This window comes from Rattus rattus, chromosome 11 (genome assembly GCF_011064425.1).
Source record: "Rattus rattus isolate New Zealand chromosome 11, Rrattus_CSIRO_v1, whole genome shotgun sequence".
In the NCBI taxonomy this organism is placed as follows: domain Eukaryota; kingdom Metazoa; phylum Chordata; class Mammalia; order Rodentia; family Muridae; genus Rattus; species Rattus rattus.
The window spans coordinates 37,781,350-37,800,782 of NC_046164.1; the positions used below are offsets into that span (position 1 = coordinate 37,781,350).

At 36.0% G+C, this 19,433-nt stretch overlaps 1 pseudogene; it reads left to right on the forward strand.

Moving 5' to 3' along the window:
- The window catches only part of LOC116911975, a 75,312-nt pseudogene extending 62,237 nt beyond the window's left edge, over nucleotides 1–13,075 (forward strand).
- Nucleotides 13,076–19,433: the final 6,358 nt, after the last annotated feature.

The following is a 19,433-nucleotide window of genomic DNA, read 5'->3' on the forward strand; positions in this document are numbered from 1 at the left end:
CTAATCCCGTTTTTCCTTATCCCTGGGTTTATTTTCCTATGTTATAGTAAATACAAAAGTCATTCAGTTACCTGTGTAAATTTATGTGAACACATAAACTCATAGCCATTCTAATTAAATACATAAAAAGCTTTGTGTGTGGTCTGTCAGGATGAGTGATGTAAGGCTTCAATCTGAGGTTTGTTATACTGTCTCAAAAAAGGAAAAAAAAAAAGTCCAATCCTAAGTTACCATGGTTTCCTGCAGAAAGTCACAAACCCTGAAAATTATCAGAGTGAGTGGTCATCACAAAAAATTGCTTGTATTTCCTATGTAATTTAATAATATTTTATACTGTGATGTATATAGTTTACTTATGATCATAACAGCTTTCAGTAAATGATTGCATAGATCATATTTCAAATCGTACTTAATATTGTCATTATGTATTTTCTTTTCTTCCCAGTAGCTCAATGTGTTTTCTTCCTATTTTTACAAACAGCGAAGCAGAAATCTAGTGAATAGTGTAATGACCCACTGTAAAGTACGTTGTTACTATGGCAATACGAAGAAGAGCAAATGTCCAAATTCCTTTGGATGAAATTCCTTTCTTTTTGTGACTATTTAGCTCTCTGTACTCAATGTAAGCAACCATCCATGTGAATACTTAAATTCAATAAAATACTTAGTTTTAACTTATATTTATTTAAACAAAATCCCACTATGTCCACGTAGAGATACTAACACCACCAAAATACCACTTCTGATCTCTATAATATTGTCTGTTTGAGAAAATGGGAAAACGCATGAGCAAAATGCATTGTAATAAAAAAGATGTACATAAGAAACAACATCTAGCAATTTTCTTCCTCCTCTCCGTCCTCTCCCTCCTCCTCTCCCTTTCTTCTCTTGCTCCTCCTTTCCTATCCCTATCCTACTCCTTTGCTCTCTTTCTCCTTCTTTCCCCTGCCACCCTCTTCATACCTCTACCTTCCTCGCCCTGAGCTCCTACTGTTCTTTCCTCCCTTCTGCTCCATCCTCTCCCTTCTCATTTTATTTCAATGAATAAAAGGGAATTCCATACAGTAGTAAAAAAAAACTAAAGAAAGGACAATGAGAAGTATAGATAGTTAATATCATATGGAATTAAACAAATATCTATTTCCCCTCAATTCATGTATTCTAACACATTTTCTGCATTCAGTTATAAGTCCTGCATCTTATTCCATGGTAAAAAAAATAAGATATCTGACAAAATTGTGGATACTAGGAGTTTAAGATGATTGGTACCAATGCAGAACTAATCTGTCATATTAAGATTATTAAAATATAGCTTCAGCCATAATACTAACCTTTTTCAGTTGTGACAGTGTGCTTGTTTTCACAGTGCTAACTCTTGTGTTGCCAACTAAATCAGCTTTATTAGAAACACAATGAAGAGGTATGAAATCAGAGACACAGAAAAGGGCACACATTCTAATAGAGCACATATTTCCTCCAAGTTCTGCACTATACACAAATATACACAGATATACCACATGTGGAAAACTTCCTTTCGGGACTTGGTTCAAAGGATTGTGGAGATTGGTAAGACCAAAGAGCATGGTGTGGCCCCTATGGCTGTCAAAATAGAGCAGAGAGACTGGTGCCTGAGAGACTGTCTCAAGATGGTCCACTGGCACTCACTCCTCTTTCTTGACCTCAAGCCCATCTTCTACTGATTGGATTAATCCTATTCACATTATGAATGACACTGTCTTATCAGGAACACTGATTTAAGTGAAAATATTGCATTTAATCCAAGAAGAAGAGAGGAGTTGTGCCCAAACCCCCACCCCTAGCTGATGAACAAATGACAATTGTCAGCTGCTGGGAGAGGGCAGATCAATTGATAAGTTGATCATGCTGAAAATGGAAGGCCATATATCCAAGATCATTCAAGTGATTTGGTAGGTGGGAAATGGGGTGTGAACCCAGAAAGAGTAGAAGGAGGGTAAATATGGACAAAACACTGTATAAAATTTTGAAAATGGTTAATATGAATATTTATTAAAATTTTGAATAATCTTTGAAGAAACATCTTCCTTGGCTAAGTTGACGTGACATTATCCAACATGTTTTAAAATGTATGACATATTTTCACCACATTTGTTTAACATTCTTAAGCATTAAATATAAGACTTTGTATAAATATTATTTATCATATCTTGTAAGATAGAAAATGTTTGCTGCTGGTCATTTCATAATCAAGAACATGAAGTGTAAAGACTATTGGTAAATTGTCTTGGACTCAGAAAAATGAGAAAGGGATTTTAGCACACCCAATTTGTTTACAAGTCTTGTTCACCTTTTTATCTCCTTCTTACCCTGTCATGTTCCTGCTCTCACAGTTATGGTATGCTATTTTCCTTTGTTTTGTAGTCCTCTGATTTTAACTAATCTGTGTAGTGAAACAGTTTGGAAAACTCCACTATAAAACTTGGTACAGTAATTCTTCTTAAGGTACAGAGATGCATGAGCTCTTAATCAAGACTGGTGGCTTTGGGGCACAGTGCAGGCAACCATATCTGCTGTAAAGAAAATGTTTGTGACAGCCACGTCATGCTCTGGAGACAGTATTTTGCATTTCTTCTCCCTGCCTTAACACTTGTTATACTCTCTGCTTCCTGAACTTTATGTGGAATTCTATAAAATGCACTGATAGATCTGAAGATCAACATTTATTATAAGTATCCAGAGCAGCCATGAGGCTCTGGTTTGACTACCATTCACTCAAGAGAATTTTCTTTGATTAAAGATGAAAGTTATATTTGCCCTTGTATATAGACAAAAATAACAGTCTTGGGTATGCTTATTTAGCTAACAATAGAAGTAAATTCCTCTTAGGGCCTATACTTTCCCCATCCAGGATTTTTGATGAAGTTTATGGTACCAGACCCATATTTCTTCTTGGAGTGGGCCTCAAATTCAGCCTGAGACCAGAAAATTTCCCCGATGATAGTTACTGAGACGTTACAAGAAAATCCATCTGAAGAATACAGACACAGGAATGAATACCTGCTACATTTGATATCATGTCTATGACAATTTATATGTGGAGTGTTTTCTCCCATAGGCTCATATATTTGGTATTTATTTGGTTGTCTCAATCTGATTAAGAACACATTTTAAAAGATTACAACTACATATGTAAAGTATATTTAAAGGACGTGGAATGGACATTCTAAAATAAGAGATACTCATACACAAGTTTCAGAAAGCAATGAAATACTAGAAAATGTTACTCTATGAGTGTTTCTTAATAATTTATGCTTTTCTTCTAATATAAAACCATCTTTTAGGAATACATACTCTGAATGTTGAATGATTTGTTGTTGAGAAAGTTCATGTATGTATAACTATCTGGCCAATAAATTAGTACTAACTAGAAACTTTTATAATCCCATAAACTGAAAAGGTGTGCAAATCTACAGTTTATACATGAAATCTATCATTTAAATATTCCTTACTCACATTTAAGGATATCCCTGCCCTGCTGGTCATTGTTGCAATTCGTGAGCATCTTAGAATTTCCATTGGTGTGACGAGACACCATGACCAAGCCAACTCTTATAAGGAAAACATTTAATTGAGGCTGCTTTACAGTTTCAGAGGTTTAATCCATTATCTTCATGGCAGTAACTATGGCAGCATACAGTCGGACATGGTGCAAGATAAGGAGCTGAGATTTATAAATCTTGATGGAAAGGCAACCAGGAGACTGTCTGATACTGGACTGAGTTTGAGCACTGAGGAGACCTCAAAGCCCACACCCACAGTGACATACTTCCTCCAACAAGGGCACGTCTATGTGTAGTGACACTCCTTGTGGGCAAAGCATTCACACAGAGGAGTATATGGGTACCAAACCTGTTTAAACTATCACAATGGGTTTCACAGATGAATTGGAATGATGGCTTCTTCTCTCCATTGACAACTTGTAAAACACCTACTGATACTATTTAAAATAGCCCTTAGGGAAGAGGCTTTCAGGTTAACCCAACTTTAATCTTCCTAGTTTTGTGTCCAACAATGATGATGTCTTCTCCAATAGGACTTTCCTTCAGTTTACTCAGATCTTGAAATAACGAACATCTATTTGTACCTAAGGCTACCTCAACAAGAGAGAAGGCATAAAGCTTTCCTGAGCTCTGAACATTTTTTATACATACGAATAAGAATAGCTCTCTCCTCTCATTAAAGAAGCTTCTCTTTGCAGCAGAAGGAGACCATTACAAAATATCACAACTGGTCAAGATTCAAAGAACTGTTTACTGTATAGTATCTGAACACAAAGAATACATCTACAGTAGAACTTCTGCACCTAAGGCTCAAAGATTATCACCAAATATACACAGGGTGATTGTCTCAAATACAGGCAACTATCTCCTCAAATTATACTAGGAACTTCTAAAGATAGCATAACAAAAATATCTGCATAACCAAGTGAAGTAGATTAAAAAAAATAAAATCATAATCAATGAATAATTTTGATGAATTAGATTTCACTAAAGTCGAAAGCTTTATGGAATGATTATGATTTTAAAATAGAAATCACAAATGGAAGGAAATACTTGCAAAACACATGTCTAATTATCCATATAAGCAAGAATTCCAAATAAATAAATAAATAAATAAATAAATAAAGCAACATTGAGAAAACAAGCTAATTAAACAGAGGTCAAGGGTGTGTGAATATTCAAATTACCAGAGAAAATCTACAGATGAACAAAATAAGCAAATGAACTGTGAAAATGCTAACAGCCATATGTCATTAGGAAAAGTAACTTATTGTGAGATTCTATTTTGTACCAATTTGGATACTCAAATTCAATGTACTTTAAATATTAAATATAGGTATGCACAAATGGTGTGAATACTAAATTGTATTTGAAGACAGAAGGACAGTTTTAAAAAGTAAAATTAATTTTATAATGTCATCTAGGAATTACAACTCATGGTATTTTCAAATGACTTGAAGACATCTAAATAAAATGTTCACAATTTTTGTACAATTTTATTCATTATTGGTAATACTTGGATATAACAAGGTCTCTTGTTATATGTGAGTTATAAATTGTGATATGTGAAATTGTATCCTCAGATAAAAGCAACAGACCTGCCAAATCCCAGAAAAGCATGAGGAAAGGTTACATTTGAATTGGCCAGTGAAAGAAGAGTTTAAATCTACATCGTATTTGATTATATTTAATTGCCATTACCATTAGGAAAAGGTAAAAACATCAATCTGTAATTGCCCGGTTTGTGGTGAGAAGGGAGAATAAAAAACTGTGACATATAGGATGATTTTCGCTCTCCATTATTCTTGTAGATACATGACATTGTGCACTTATTAAACGTTCCTTCACTATAACAATGAAGTGTTAGCCCTAATTTAAAGAACTGGCTTTATTTCATCATAATGTATCAATATTAGTTTATAAATTCTATCAAGAATGTCATGCAAATATAACATAATATTAGCATATGTAACCACTGTGTTAAACCCCAAGTTCTAAACCATAGTATATTGGAAGTTAGTACATATTGCTTATCTTCATTGAATTTCAAAACTGTTCCAAGAATTAAATGTATGAAAGTAAGAAAAAAGGGACTTAGAGGAACTGCTTGAGAGAAACAAACCTGTTGTCTATTTTTCTGTGGTTATTAAAATGATGACTGTTCAGCCGTTACTTTATTTGTATTTATATTCTAGCCTGACAGTATTCTCTAAAAGAATGTATTTGGAACAGTTGTCAATGTATTAATAGAGGCAACACTTGTGACACCAAGTGAGAATCGGTTCTATATTTCAACAGTAGAGCACAAGCTTTGAATTCCTTCAGGAATCCACAAAGTGCATATTAAACTTTCACACATTACTTCTATAAGCAAAGGCAGAAGCCAGGCCTTAAAAAACAATGACTCAATAAAAAAAAATAAAAAAACACACACACAAAAGGCAACTGCTATTTTATTCTACAAACAAATCTTCTATAGAAGAAAATGTTTGTTATTTTATTCAATGGCAGGTCTCAGAGATTCTGTAAAGAACAAACTCTATACCAAAAGTCTATATCACCTCTATTGTAAGGGAAAGGTCAGTGTGAAGGGGAAGTTGACCCCTACCATGTTAAGACATGCGAGCAACCAGAAAGTTCTTTCTTTTAGACACTTAGAAACATGACTTCAGGCTTTTTTAAGAGACAACTATAAATGGGGCTAGTTCCAGGCCTTATTGAAACATAGCATCTACAACTCCTTTATTTTAGTGTGACATAAGTGCCCATTGTTGATACTAATGAAGACTGTAAATATTGAGGCCTTTGAAACTTGTAGCATCGATCTCTATGTGGTGAGAAGAATATGCTATCAGTATTCACTCGCAGGAGAAGGCACTTCCGGTGTTTCCTCAAATATAAACTTATCCTATAAAATTTAGACCACATATTAGAAATATATTAAATAAAACCCCAAGTCTCATGACTAACTGTATAACTAAATCAACATACCAAAAGGGACAAAAAACACAAATGTCATTGTATACTATTTCCACATTATAAAAATGCAATTAATTTCAAATAGTAATGAAAATAGAGTTGATTTTTTTGGCTATCATGACTATCATAATAGCTGGAATATTTTGGAATAAAAATGTATAAAATTATTAGATGTTCCAGAGAAGCCTACGAGAATGGGCTATGACATTATGATTAAATTTAAGCATTAAACCTTGCCTTAAAACACTGGAGGAAATTATTCCAGATATTAAATTACTTTTGAAAATTAAACTTATTTTAAAAGCAAAAAAACTGTGTGAAAGGAAGATACTTTTAATGAGAAGTAGGATAGGGACTAGATAGGCTAGAAGGAATAGTTTTTCATTATTGCAAAAGACCAGATTTAGTTGCTAGCATCCATACTAGGTAACTGTGAGTTGCCTCTGACTCTAGATGCAGGGATTCTAGATGCAGATGCTGGCGAGGATGTGGAGAAAGAGGAACACTCCTCACTCCTCCATTTTGGGTGGGATTGCAGACTGGTACAACCATTCTGGAAATCAGTCTGGAGGTTCCTCAGAAAATTGGACATTGTACTACCTGAGGATCCAGCTATACCTCTCTTGGGCATATACCCAAAGATGCCCCAACATATACAAAGACACATGCTCCACTATGTTCATAGCAGACTTATTTATAATAGCCAGAAGGTGGAAAGAACCCAGATGCCCTTCAACAGAGGAATGGATACAGAAAATGTGGTACATCTACACAATGGAGTGCTACTCAGCTATCAAAAACAATGACTTTATCAAATTCATAGGCAAATGGATGGAACTGGATTGCCCCTAAAACTAGATAAGATGGATGAAGCTAAGAAGTCTATGCTGACAGGAATGGGATATGGATGTCTCCTGAGAGACACAGTCAGAGTATGTCAAATACAGAGGCAAATGCTAACAGCAAACCACTGAATGGAGAAAGCGACCCCCATTGGAGGAATTAGAGAAAGGATTGAGAGAAGTGAAGGAGCTTGCAGCCTCATAAGAACAATAATGCCAAACACCATGGACTGAACCCTGGGTCTAACTGCATGTGTAGCAAAGGATGGCCTTATTGGGCACCAGTGGAAGGAGAGCCCCTAGGTCCTGCCTAAGTTGGACCCCCAATGTAGGGGAATGTCGGGGAGGGAGGGGGATTAGATGGGGAGCCTTTTTGAAGAAGGGACGGGGGATGGGATAGGGTAAGTTTGTTGGGAAACCACAGGAAAGGGAATAATATCTGAAATGTAAATTTAAAAAATCCAATAAAAAATGAAGGTAAAACATTCCATCTTTCATAAAATTATTTAACCTCAGGAATTAAACAATTCAAATGCTTCAGGAATTCCCTGAAACTGACCAGATTCATAAGGCTTCAGTATCTACAAGTGAATTGAAGCAGTTAGGACTGCTAAGAGATACTTTGCCAGGAGAGACTCAGAGCAGCCGAGCCACATGGCTGAGGTCCTTTCACTACAATATTTATTTCGTTTGTTCCACAATGGTGTTCAGAGATGCTCTCCATTTTCTGTAAAGAGAGGCATCCTTAATGAATAATGGGAGCTACACTTATCAATGGCTATAATGATAGCATTAAGGATATAATAAATATTATGCTGGTCTGGCCAGGTAGAGGGAGTACTTTCTTTTAAGGTCTGTGAACGCAAATGCCCAGGTGGCTGGAATTATTTTCAGTATGAGTCATACATTCCCTCCTGTTGAGTCAGCTTTCAGTCTGATTTTGAGAGATGTTGGTTGCCATGATCTGGGCGCCACCTACTGCACCTGCTTGCATATCTTGCCATGCTGGTAATTGCTGTGAACCATTTGTGGTGCAGCTGGCGAGGATTGTTTAATTGCCTCCCCCCTAACCTTGGGCACATGCATAGCATTTTTGTTAACCATGAAACTTCAGGAAAATGCTTTAAGGATAGATCCATCATGAATTATCCAGATTTTCTGTCCTAAGTGTGTGGTACCAACTGCAAATTAGAGTTCACAATCAACTGCTGACCGGCAACCAAAGACTACACCTACAATATTGATTTTTGTGTGTGTGAATCATTTGGGCTATACTGGCCAACTATTGAAAAAGAGGTTTCTCGTGCCTAATACTAAAGTTTTCAATAGTTCATGGTTCTATATATAGCACTCTCAGTTGAGGTGGTTTAACTATATGTAATATATACATATACACATACATATGTACATACACACATATATATATACAAACATACACAAACATACATATATATACATATACACATAAGCAGATACATATACTACATATACATATAACATAAGTTATATATGCATGCATCACATATAATTTATGCATATGTATACACATATACATGTGTAGTATAATTTAGGTAATGCAAAATCATGATTCCTTGAGATTTTATTAAGCAACCTTGATGTTATTTGTCCTTCACTCCTGCCTTTTTTTCTATATTAGCCTTTCTTCTCCCAAGTAGAAACCCCTCCACAGTATTTTCTATGAAGGAAAATATAATTAAATATTACCATTTGGACTATTTTTTAAAAATCATTCTTTCTTGTTATCTCAGTAACTATATCATGAAGACTTTAAAATAACTATTGTATAAATATACCAGAAATTTTGCTTAAATTTACATGCTTCTAAATTCTGAGACAAGTGAAAACAAATAAGAGGTAAGTTCAAGTTTTCAATTTCCAACTGTAAAATAGTAGTTGAAATTTTTACTTTAGCACAATTTTATAAAATTTTAGCACAATTATAAATGCTCTCATTATAATTAATTATAACACATGATTGTCAACACTTATTATATGCCAAGGAAGTATTGAAGATAATGAGCAAGCTAGACAGTCCTGTGAAGACATTTGCTAACTACAAGGAAATCCTGGACAAGATCTGTCTGTCAGGAAGATTAGTGAATAATTGCAAAAAGTTGTCTGGAGTCTTATAAACAAAAGGTAGTAATCAAATTGTTCTGATTACTATATTGAAGTGGTGTGTGAGCATATGCTGTTTATGGAAAATATTCAGTTAAGTACTCAGGGATGATGTATCAATGCCAGCAAGTTATTGCCAAAGGATTCAGGAACGTTATAGCTAAAAAGAAAAGAAATAAGGAAAGAAAGGAAGCAAATAGAAAATCCAGGGAGATGGGAAGAAAAAAGTAATAAAGGAAAGAAGAAAGAGGGAGACTGAACTTTATTCTACCTTTCTATTATCATTCTATAGCAGTCATTCTATAACATTAGGGAATACTTCCTTGTGGCCTTGATTGCTTATCATAATGATATCTAATTTTGAAAACAAATTTCTACTACCACTGGTAGTGATGTAGGTTTATTCTGCCTAATTTTAATAGGAGTATTTTCTTCCTTGATATTTATTTGGATTGTAAAGGTTTATAAAGTAAAACACCTTATCATATGTGTCATTTGTAATTTTTCTCCTGTTTTATGGGCTATTCTTATCCTGTTAATTATCTCCACTGTTTCCAAGGGGAATGCCAACCTTAAATTTGATGTAATTATCTTTACACAATTTTGCTCATATCATTGTTATATGTTCTTCTGTTTTCTTCTAGTAGTTTAGTGATTTATCTTACACTAAATATTTGTCATGGTTTGTATCCATTTTCATATGATGAATAGTGTTGACATCATTTTTTTCACATAGATGTTCAGTTTTTACAGATGTATGATGAATTGCTCCCTTAATCTTACATGACAACCTTGCCTCTTTTCACAAGTCTTGATTTTACAATCTCCTGTTATTCAAGTACAGCTTCTCCTTCTCTCCTCATTCCATTCTCTTGGAATTTATATTTTCAAAATTTCACTTTCAGTTTACATGGACCCTTGCAGGTGAAATACAATTTCAAATTCTACCACAATCTCTAAGAGAAAAAGCAAAGTTTCACCTAGGCAATGTACTGTATCCTAATGGAGAACCATTTATATATGACATAGCACCTTTCTATTGTGTTACACTTCTTTTTGTCTTTGCCTTGTAATAATATGATTCTATTCTGCATACAGAGTAATATTCTTTGAATCTATGTGGACACTATAGAGCAGTATGAATCTAGATGTATGAACTTTTGGAAATGCTAGCTATCACTTTCTGTGATCAGAGTGCAATGACAGGTGTTTCTTTTCTGGTCCAATCTAGAGCCTTTAGAAATGAAGACATAGGGGTTGGGGATATAGCTCAGTGGTAGAGCGCTTGCCTAGGAAGCACAAGGCCCTGGGTTCGGTACCCAGCTCCGAAAAAAAGAACCAAAAAAAAAAAAAAGAAAGAAAGAAAGAAAAAAAAGAAATGAAGAGATACAGAGGTGAATGCTAGCAGCAAACCACTGAATTGAGAACAAGATTCCCATTAGAGGAGTTAAAGGATTGAAAGAGCTGAAGGTATTCCCCCTATACATCCACTTTATTGCCTCCCCATATTCCCCCGCACTGGAGGTCCAACCTTGGCAGGACCAAGGGCTTCCCCTTCCACTGGTGCCCCAACAAGGCTATTCTCTGCTACATATGCAGTTGGAGCCCTGGGTCAGGCCATGTAGTCTTTGGGTAGTGGTTTAGTCCCTGGGAGCTCTGGTTGGTTGGCATTGTTGTTTTTATGGGATTGCAAGCTCCTTCACCTCTTTCAAGGGGATTCTAGAGCAGGACTCACTATAAAAGTACCAGCTTAGTTCAAAGGTATAAGGGAATTACATAGCATGGACTTCCTCCCTGAAATAACACAGTTGTGTACCTTCCAAGAAGATCTCCAAAATGGCCTCAGCATATTTTAAGAATGCAGGATTGTGGGGTAGATAAGACTACAGTTTATCATGGCAACAAGTGGGCTGTTTGGGGCCTCTAGCTTACCTTTCATCTTAACAAGAAATCCCCACTGGCTCTAAGCTGATTCCAGCTAGGGAGGCAGGGTGGCCAAGGTAAGACCTTTGCCCTCCTTCTCTATATGGAATTTCTGAGTTTCTGAAATGAGTAGGAATTCTAAAACTTTCTTGCTGTATTCCCATAGGCCTTCTACAGAAATTGTAATTATTCATTTGCTGACTTATGTTCTTGTGTGAATAAAGAATTTAGAAGAATCTTAGACATGTTTTGTCATTTTTTTATTTTGTGATTTTTGTGTTACCATTCAAAGTTACATTTAATTATTATAATAGTACAGTTTTGTTACTCAACAATGAAGGGTTACTCATCAATACACATTACAAGAATAAAATTAAAATTAGAAGAATTCAAGTCAATTAAAAGACACACTGAGAATGAATCCACAATATCTCTCATATTTTAAGAATGAATACCTGCAAGCATTTCCTTCATGAGAAAAAAATTGAGGGGAAATAGCTCATATATGGACGCATTACATGGTTTGCAAAACCAACTACCTGTAATCAGTGATAATAATAAAATAAATCTTTACTGTGTGTCAGTTATGCTCCTTTAAAATTTTTAAGCTACTTGAGATTTGACATCTTCATCACCAAAATATGACTGAGATATTTTTCCTCATAAATTCTTTTCAAGGTTAATTCAGTAGAGCAGTACAACAGAAAATGTATCGATACTAGAAGATAAACTATGGAAACACTGGAAACCAGGAGATATTGGTATATCACATTTCTGGTGGCAGCAAGAAAGTCCTCTACAAAGACAAGTCAAAGGTATTAAAGGTTTATAATATGTCATAGTGTGAAAGTCGTCCAACTCAGCAGAAAAAGTCATGATGATATGAGCTTGAATCAGTTGTCAACATTGCTTCCACAGTCAAGAAGCTTGGAGTCTGTGTCTTGCTTCAACAGTGTTTGGATGGAACGGACCCGGGGACTCACACTTCATTAGCTTCCAGCCTCCTTCAAGTCTCTCAAGTCGCAGCCTCAGGGACCATTTCCTTGCAGTCTTCTGCTGCTAGGATGAGCCACCATCTTCACGGTTAGCCCCATACTCTGGATCAGCCGTGCCCTTTCAGATTCGTCAGAACTATTCCACCGGAATGGAAGCTGCGGTGAACTGCCTGATCAACTTGCACCTGAGGGCCTCCTACACCTACCTTACTCCGGGCTTCCTTTTTGATCGGGATGAAAGGGCGTACGCCACTTCTTCCATGAATTGGCCAAGGAGAAGCGCGAGGGCACAGAGGGCACAGAGCATCTCAAGTCAAAGACTGATCGCAGGGGTACACTCATCCAGGATGTGCAGAAGCTGTCTCAAGATGAATGGGGTAAAATCCAGGAGGCCATGGTAGCTGCCTTGGCCCTCTAGAAGAACCTGAACCAGGCCCTCTTGATTCTGCATGCCCTGAGTTCTGCCCACACAGGCCCTCATCTCTGTGACTTCTTGGAAAGCCACTTCCTGGATAAGCAGGTGAAGCTCATCAAGAAGATGGGCAACCACTTGACCAACCTCCGTAGGCTAGCAGGGTCACAACCAGCACAGACTGGCATGCACCAGGTATCTCTGGGCAAGTATCTCTTTGAGAGTCTCACTCTCAAGCACAACTAGGCCTCTGCGCCTTCCAAGAGGCTCCGTCCTCTGCACCGCACTAGTCAGCTTCAGGACCTCCACCTGAACGAACCTCTCAAGCCACTAGGCAGCTTTGTAACCACCCTGGAGCATCTCCCAAATCTTAGACCAAGTAAAAGTAACGCATTTTGAAACAGAAAAAAAAAAGCTATTTGAAGGCAAGACAAGTAGCTTATACTAGCATGATCAGGTTGGGTTTTCTTCACTGACATTTCCTAAGCATTCACTGTATAGGACTATGCATCATAGCTCTTAATATTCATATGAAAACTACAGTAAGTAGTAATTTAATGTTTTCAGAAATTAAGATTGGAGAACTTAAAAATATTACCCCAAAAACTCACTGAGAAGAAGTTCATTCAGAGACAGCCTTTTCTAACTCTAAGTTGTCTGCTTTGATACATTAAGTATTGTATTTTCATTTCACCTATGATCATGTTTAATTATATTTTCTTCTTTTGAAAATAAATTACTGGAGTCAATATGTTCATAATTAGAAAAACCTTAGGACAATTGTTAGAGAATGAAATTGCTTTCTCATGGTTCTGGATGCTGGAAAGCCCAAGATAAAAATGTTTTCATCTTGGATGATCACTTGCTAAGGCGTGCATGGAACAAAGGGGGAAGAAAAAAATGAATAAAGCTCAGTTACTTCCTTCTAATCCTTTTGCTAGGCAATTGCCCATTTATGAAGCCAAAGCCATTATGACTGACATTAGTTAATAAAAATATAAAAATCCCCTTACTCTCATACCATTTCAATGGAAATTGAGTTTCAATGTGAATTTTAGTACTGCTCTCCACACACTCACTCTCTGAAAGGAAAGATTTTATCATCTTATTTCACAGGCAATATGCATAAGGGTCTTGTTCAAAACATAGCATGTACTTTCCAGTTGGAGTCATGAAATTAATATAAAATAAAATTAAGCCAAAATAGATTGCATAGATTTTTTTTGCTGATAAATATGAAAAATAGATATGATGAATATAGACTTTCATTGTACATTCTAAAGTATGTTCTAATCTATGCAGAGACTTAGGAGAGTGCCTGAAATGCTTTATTTACAATGTTTTATATTGATTGTATTAAAGCATAATTAGAAGTGATGAATTTGTGTGATGTGTTCTTCTCTTTATTACTATGGATTCATTTATGGGCAACCACAGGATTCACTGTGTTTGTGGTGGTTTGAATATGCTTGGCTCAGGGAGTGGCACTATTAGGAGCTGTGGCCTTGTTGGAGTGGGTGTGGCCTTTTTGAAAAAATGTGTCATTATAGGTATGTCATACTTTCCACCATGAAGATAATGGACTAAACCTCTGAACCTGGAAACCAGGCCCATTTAAATGTTGACCTTATAAGAGTTGTCTTGGTCATGGTGTCTGTTCACAGCAGTAAAACCCTAAGACAGTGTTCTTCCCTCATCTCGAATAAATATGTCCTAAATTTCCAGTTCATGGACAAGGAAAATATTAGCATCTGGTTGATTTGGAAAGACAAGTCCTCTCCCCCTAAATAATGCAGCCTACATTCCTAGCACCAAGAATAGCATATTAAATCTATCACATCAATAGGCTAGACATCGGGAAAATCCATGTGTCAACGGTTAGGTAAAGAGAAAATCTGGTAATCTCCTCTCAGGAAATTAAATGGGATTCTCTGTAGAATGTCATACTTGGAATGTAGGAACGTCATTAAAATAAACAAGCTTCATAAAGTGAAACTGAAAATGAAATGTAATTACGAAAACTGTATCTGAGGGTTTTGGGATTTAAAATATAAAATGCATGTAGATCTTACTTATAAACCTATGGAAATCCAGTGTAACAATACTATTTCCTTACATTATTTTTCACTAAGAATTGTTAATACCTTTGTCACTGATTTCTAAAAGTAAAATAATGTAACTACCAAGTGAATTCCGTCGTAAATCTACTCTAAAACATAAAACAAAGATGATGTGATTTAGCAGCCTTTTATGTACATTTTAAAAATCATGAACTAGATGCAACACTCTTCAAGGCCGAAGCAAGCTTTCATGGGTTTTATATTTTCTATGACATCATATTCAGTCTGGACTGTGGGTAGAACTGAGCCAAATGTTTTCCATTTAGGCTGGCCACAGCAAAGATTTCAGTGCTGCCCAATGACCTGGAAGTGCGTTATGGGCAAAAGCTCAAGGAGAGCTTATAAAAGAGGCACCTGTGGTTTTTAAATTAAGCCCATTTGCTGTAATTAGCTGGCTTTATTTTTAATAAGTCAACCTTCTCCATTGTTTTTTAAATCATCCCTGTGGTGGTCATAAACACCATGCAGTTTTAATGGGAAGGATTTTGTTTCTTAAAACCCCAGGTGACTTGAATTAAATCACGATGGCCAGTACAAAAGGGGGTGGGAGAAAGAAGAAATCGTGGACACTGGTGAACTCAACTCCCATTATGAGCGATTCAATCCAAGTGGACCCGACTAAAATGATTTCAGTCTGTCCCGTAGGTTGTCTGTGGATTTGCTTTTCCACTGGCAGCTGATTCAGAGCCTTGTTTTCCCTTCACGATAGCCTACTATTCTGTAGGCTGAACTTCTTAAGACTAACTGTACATGCCAGAGAAATATTTTCTGACAGAAAATTTCAGGGAAAGAATGTAGTCACCAAATTATTTAAATTTATTATTTAATCGTGGCCAAAGACATGAACTACAGTGTAAAGTGTTTACATATTTTACAAACCTATATTCCCTTCAAGTTACTGATGCTTTAATTCATTCTAGTTCTGCTATAACATCATCACTCCTAAAATTCACCAAGCAATATTTTACAGATTTAGATAAACATGTTTTACACCTGCTATTTTTGCTTGAAGTTAGTCAGAAAGCCAGAACTTTTCAACACTTTTTGTACCAGAACAGAACTTTGTGGAGTTTTATCATGGGCAACTTTATTGGAAAAAATACATAATCTTAATTTTTAATACAGAATTTCAAGACCCCATTGAAAGGCAATGCTACGCTTCAGAAAAACTGAGACCCTCCTTGATCTTGGGAGTGCTTGCTAGATATAAGAACAGTATCATCGATGATGAGTTTGGCATTGTAGTTGGTTTGTTCCTTGACGTTGCTATGTAGCTGACTGTCTGAAGCAGCCCTGTATGAGTGGCCACAGGTCTAGAAAAATGTGAAAATTATCACAGCCAAATTGTGTTTTACCACTAAAATTATGTGACAAACCCCACAATTGATCAAACTCTTCAAAACAATGTCAGATCTGACCAATAAACATGAAGAGAGACAAGGGAAGCTTGACTTCAGGAATGCTGCATCCGGAACATTGAGAGTCACATCACAGATAGTCGGAAAGAAATGAAAACAACTTAAATTTAAAGATAAGTAGATGTATAATGCAAAGTAGATTTGCTTAAAATTTTCTAGGGAATAGTTTGGGATGACTCACAAAATTGAAAGCACCTTACGGTGCAGCAATTTTATCTCCACTATATACCCTAAAGAAGATCACAGTTCTAAGCATAAAGAGAAGCTGGTGGTAGTGTTGTTAGTGGTGATGGCGGTGCTGGTGCTGGTGCTGGTGCTGGTGCTGGTGCTGGTGCTGGTGGTGTCAGGGGCGGGTGGTGGTAGTGGTGGTGGTGATGGTGGTGGCAGTGGGGTGGTGGTGTGCTGCTGGTGCTGCTGGTGGTGGTAGTGGGGGTTGTGGGAGTAGGGGTGGTGGTGGTAGGAGTTGGCACAGTGATGATGGCTGCTGGTGGTGCTGGTGGTGTTGGGAGTGGTGGTGGTAGTTAAGTAGCTTGAATGAGTTAACAAAGCAGCCTGGTTTGAAATAGCATTTTACTGGGGCAACACATATGTTATTGACAATAAAATGAATAAAACATTTGTAATATTGTTATGAAATAACATACAACACATCTATAAAAATGACTAACTAGAGCTTCATACACTACAATGCATTAACTATAAAACATAAAATTTAGGATACAAAATTTTATATATATATACACATATATGTGTGTATGTATTACAGTTCCTTTATGGAAAATATTTTAGAAGTAGTTATGTCATTTTCGTGGAATATATGTACTTGATAAATTATACATAACAATGACAGAACATTTTTATGAAGTTAAAAATGAATGACTACTAATGTTGGAACATTTCTTGATATACAGAGAGGGTTCTGACTAGTAGAATACAAAATAGGCTTCTAAAGTGTAGATTTATGCCAGAGATTAATGCTTTCTTGTTATACTGCATTTTACACTACAAAGACAGCGTTTCTGAGTGCATAACTTTATTCTTAGTTCTTACATGAAGCAACAGTGCTACTACACAGATAGAGCAGGATTTCCTTTCTATCTTTTTAACTGTATATGCACATATTCATATGTGTCTAGGCATAAATTATACTTTGATAGTTAAATTTACTCATACTGGGCTTAACATTTTCTAAATAACTGAACTAAATATCATTTATTTAAATACACATAATCAGAGAAAATGTAAATCTTTAAGATTTAACATGATTTCCTTAACTTAGGTTAATTGTATTAACTTTAAAAAATAATCTCATATGCAGATAAAGTAAAATGCTTATAAATAAACATCTTCCAAAATTTACCAATTTTTCTTTGATCTGGCGTCTTACAGCATAGCTCTTCATCTTGTGCCTCAACCACCCCAGTGCTTAGAAATAATCATTTGCAATTGGTAAATGATAGGAAATATTATTGCCTTCTTTATAAGTTTTGGGAATAATAATAGTTTGTCAGTATTGCCATCCTTTTGAAAACAATTAATACTTGGGGGCTTAAGGGATGTCTCAGTGGTTTAGAACATTTGCAAAAGAGAGGTATTTGGGCTCCTGGCCCCATGTGCCAGGTAAAAGCTGCCTGTAATTCCATGTACAGGGGTTCTAACTCTCTCTTTTTATGAGCAGAGGGTTCCGGATACATGAGATACACACATATACTTATATAAAATAAATATTCTAAACCAGAAAATTGTAGTATGTAGTAGAGACCCTGATTTTTTAAGGGTTGATTTTGATTTGGGTGAGGCTCATGTAGCATTGGGTAGCATGAAGCTTACTATGAAGACCAAGCTGGCCTTGAACTTATAGAAACCCTATCTCTACCATTGAAGTACTAAGATTAAGGCATGCAACACTAGAGCCATAACTTCTTTATATTTGGGGCAAAAAGCATAATTCTCAACCCAGAAACCATATCATAGAAAGTAAGAGCTGTGGTTGAGTTGAGAAGATTCTGTTTGTATAGAATTGTAATGTATTGTATTGCATTTGTATTGACAATGAAACAATAAAAAGATAAATGTTTACTTACACGTTTTCTCTAATTATGGATATGATCAGTTATCTGAATTCTACAACAAACAAGCGAGAAACTACGAGTGTTAAAATGAGAAATTGCGTCTCAAAAGAAACTGATGAGCATAATGTAGTCAGAATTTAGCTCCGTCTGACAACCCTGATGGTTCTATTTTCATTTTACATGGAGTCTTTAGCATTGTACTTTCTAAGTTCCCCAGGCTTATTTCAGAAGTCTGATCACAGAAAGAGGCATCTCACTTCACCCTTAGTCCACCAGAGTAAAAAACCAAGACCCACTAGTCAATCAAATATATCTAATCTACATGGTCAGTGCTAGGAAACACAACCTCTACGCTCGGGCTTGTTTGATCATTTTCCTAAATGTTAGTGGTTAGTAGTCTCCTTTTAAAGAAACTTCACATTTTAGTAGGGAAAAGTATCTTCTCCAAAGTTACATATTGGATGTCCATAAATACAGAGCTAAACTATATGTCTGTAAATACAGAGCTAAAATAATTCATACTTAAAGGACTAGATGTGAAGATTATCATTTTCTAATTAGACAGTTTTTCCCACTCCTTGTAAACAGATGTACATAAGGGATAGCAGAATAAGAAAAGTAAGGCCAGTAAATACCAAGAAGAAAAACCACAACCCTCCTTTTTCCAGGGAGCATACACCTATTACTTTAGAGGCTAAAACTAACTTTTCTAATAATAGAGAGCTGTCTTAAGTGATCCATTTTCATATTGTAAAATCATAACAAGAAAAAGGTTTCATTCCTCTCTAAGTATAAATCAATAAAGGATCTAATGCACAGAACTCCAGAGTAACTAAAATCTGTTGCACGATTTCCCTGTAGGTACCCATGAAGAGAAACATACCCCAGTCGAATGAAAACTCTTCACTAGGCTTGAAAACACAGACCTGAAATTTCAACTACTTGAAAGGCTGAGACAGAAGGAACAAAAATGCAAAGCCAGACTAGGCAACTT